A 3,873-nucleotide genomic window follows, 5' to 3' on the forward strand; every position below is an offset into this window, starting at 1 on the left:
GTTGTAAGTCCGCAGACATACCGCTGTGCCACTGGAGGGCTAATAAAATAATAAACCAGTTTTTAAACTAATACTGTACTAATAAATTTAGTTTATCAAACTGTATGGTATTTTCTTAAAAGCAAGGGGGAGCCACTAGTTTATACTTTGCCCAGGACCCACTTGTGTTAATGCAGCACTGTAGATAGTTTATTCGATTAAAGGTCCAAGCGTTGTCTATTGGTTAGCATATCGAGTTGCGGAGTTCGAGACCTGATGACACTAAACATCCTTCGCACTTCCAGCTGTGGATGTACGTGTTATGAGAGTGACAGTTTATCTCACAATTTAGTTAAAAGCAGCAGGTGCTGACGACTAGTTGCCTTCTCTATGATCCATAATTCAAACTTAGAGCCTGCTATTTCTGAATCACAAGGGTCTCTAACCTGCCCATTATGTGTATAAGTGTGGTATGTTCTGGTTTAACTTCAGAGCTATGTTGGATAGATCCGCTATATAATAAAATGTAACGTTTGTTTGGTTTGAATTTCGCGCAAAGCTACACGAGGGCTATCTGCGCTAGCCGTCCCTAATTTAGCAGTGTAAGACTAGAGGGAAGGCAGCTAGTTATCACCACCCACCGCCAACTCGTGGGCTACTCTTTTACCCACGAATAGTGGGATTGACCGCCACGTTATAACGCCCCCACGGCTGAAAGGGCGAGCATGTTTGGTGTTATAGGGACTCGAACCCGCAGATTACGAGTCGAGCGTCCTAACCACCTGGCCTAGGTAGGATTAGAGTAAATTAATCTATGAGCCTTTCTACGAGCCGCTATGCCGTGACTAAAAACATACAAAAAATTACATATTTATCGGTGACCTTTTTTTGATTTACGGTATTTTCTTATTTTGATGTTTTGAGCTCTTTTGTGTTTGTTTATTGTTTGTATATTGTTTGTTTTTGAATTTCGCGCAAAGCTACTCGAGGGCTATCTGCGCTAGCCGTCCCTAATTTAGCATTGTAAGACTAGAGGGAAGGCAGCTAGTCATCACCGCCAACTCTTGGGATACTCTTTTACCCACGAATAGTGGGATTGACCGCCACGTTATAACGCCCCCACGGCTGAAAGGGCGAGCATGTTTGGTGTGACGTGGATTCGAACCCGCAGATTGCGAGACGAGCGTCCTAACCACCTGGCCATGCCGGGCCAAACATGTAACGAAAATTTGCTTAACTGAGTCGATGTAAAATTAAAGAATGACACTGGATACAAGTAAACCACACCGTGAACAATCTTTAGTATACACAGCGTGTGTACAGTGCCGGATTTAGGCATGAGCTAAACAAGCTACAGCTTAGGGCCTCACAAAATTTCAGATTTGTTTTTGTATATATATTAATGTATCTTAAAATTATTTTAAAAATTACATTTAAGTATTGTTTCCAGTGTATACTATATTATAATCTATGAGAGAGATCAAGCCAGCCAAATGATAAATATGTAATCAGTAAATGCATTAATTTGAAAATAATTTGTATTTTTCACTTTAAATACATTGCTAATAAATAATTAAAAGTCATATATATATGTTTTTAATTTTTTGTGGCGACCCAAGATCCTGTTTTGGTACGCACTTTTGTGAGACCTTCTGGTGTAACTTTTTAACAAGGGCCTCCAAGGTTTTGTTGCGTCAGCGAGGTCACGTGACTAGTGGCACGTCACCTATTTTCTAGAAATATCCTGTTCCTTCGTGAATGCCCTAGCATTTACTAGATATATGTTTGTCTGGTATATATATAAGACGCTCACAACGTGACAACAATGGTGTAGGTAGTGAGTAATTGAACTGCAGTCAGAAAGTATTGTTGAAGTTAACGTTCGTTGTTAAAACGTTTGTTATAGAGCGACTGTTGAAAATAAGTGTATCGGTAAAGTTATATTCAGAAAGAATAAACCAGTTTTATTAAGTAAGGACTTGTGTCGCTAAAGTTTCGTCGGAACGAAGTTACGGAAAATCAATTAACAACTGGAGGCGTAACAGTTTATATAGCTTAGGGCCTCACCAAGTCTAAATCCGGTACTGCGTGTGTACTTGCTAAGCACTTATACTGACTGTCACCTTCACTGGACTGACTACCAACAACCAGGATTTTATATACTTCTTGATGTGCCAGAAAAACTGTCAAGTTCAAGGTTTCACAGTTTTAAAGAAAGCTCGCATTTTCCCAGAGAGACATGCATTAACATGATCATCCTCATTACAACATAGGTGGCCTATAACATCCAGATATCACCTGTACAACCATTGAAGAACACTGCTATCGACTTCCTGAAACAATGTCGCTGTAAGCAATGTTCTCCACGGGCGGTAACAGGTATTACTTTGAAATTGACAAAGGAGCAAAGGTAACTCGAAACAAGATAAACAGAACGGTTTTTTTTACCAAGTTTTATGTGAAACCTGCTTGTAATCAAAACACGGATTAAATACTAATACTAAAGAAAGAAAGAAACCTATAAGATGTCTTTCAGGTGAACAATTAAACAAGCATTAGACAAGTCGTGTTACAGAAACACAGAAAGTAACACTTAAGACTAATTTAGCATATGACCTTGTCTGGATTTAGTATATTCCAAATCATAATTAAAAACATTTTAAAGTTTTGGTTGCACTAAAATAACAAAAATATGGTTACGCCTCCAGTCGTTAGTTAATTTTCCGTAACTTCATTCCGACGAAACTTTAGCGACACAAGTCCTCTCTTAATAAAACTGGTTTATTCTTTCCGAATACAACTTTACGATACACTTAATTTCAACAGTCGCGCTATAACAAACGCTATAACGAACGTTAACTTCAACAATACTCTCTGACTGCAGTTCAATTACTCACTACCTACACACACTGTCACGTCACGCCGTGACCATCTTATATATACCAGCCCACCTCCAATCCAGCAAATGCTAGAGCACTCCCGAAGGAACAGGATAGTTCTAGAAAACGGGTGGCGTGATACTAGTCACGTGATCTCGCTGACGCAACACTGCCCCTCCTTAGTATTGTTCGTCCCGAACAATAGCCACTTACAATAAACCAACAACAATTAACAATAACTTCATTAAATGTACAGAATTACAAACACAAAATTACAATTCAACAAAGTCTCTTAATTTTACTGGACGTATCTTCTTCCGTTCTGGTCTCTGTCTCGTTGGCTTTTGCTTCATGTGGGGTTCATCTGCTTCATCAGTAAATGTCCTATCATCGGTAACAGTCACATCAGTGGTAGTAACTTCATCAAGAGCTTCATCGTTTCCCTTCTCAAAACTGAGTAGAGTTTCGTCTTCGACGGTGGCTTCTTCAGGTGGCACGTCTTCAGCAGCGTCATTTGTTCTGTTGTCCACTTCATCCCAACTGAAATGTCCTGGACCGTGATAACGCCAAAGCCTGTTGGCATGCACCACTTTTGGCTTAACTCGCCGACCACATTTTACCCGGAAAGTCACGTCTGAGAGACGATCCACTATGTTATATGGGCCTTCCCATGGAGAAGACAACTTAGGAGACTTCCATTTGGTCTTCCTGGGATTATACAACCATACCTTGTCTCCAGGTACAAAGCTGACTTCAGTAGATCTCTTATCATAAGTTAACTTCATCGAATCAGCAGACTTTTCAAGTTTGAACGCACTTGATGGTGGATATCATCCATCCTTTCCGGTAACACTTTCACAAACTCTGACACATTTTCAGGCAACTCTTCATAAGGTGAGCGTCCCTTATGCTTGGGTCCCCTTTTTGAACTACAAGTACTGCATGCCCTGCACCATTCTTCCACATCATGCCTCATACCTATCCAGTAAAATCTCTGTCGTATGTGACTCAATGT

The sequence above is a fragment of the Limulus polyphemus genome, unplaced genomic scaffold (assembly GCF_000517525.1).
Source record: "Limulus polyphemus unplaced genomic scaffold, Limulus_polyphemus-2.1.2 Scaffold6551, whole genome shotgun sequence".
Taxonomy (NCBI): domain Eukaryota; kingdom Metazoa; phylum Arthropoda; class Merostomata; order Xiphosura; family Limulidae; genus Limulus; species Limulus polyphemus.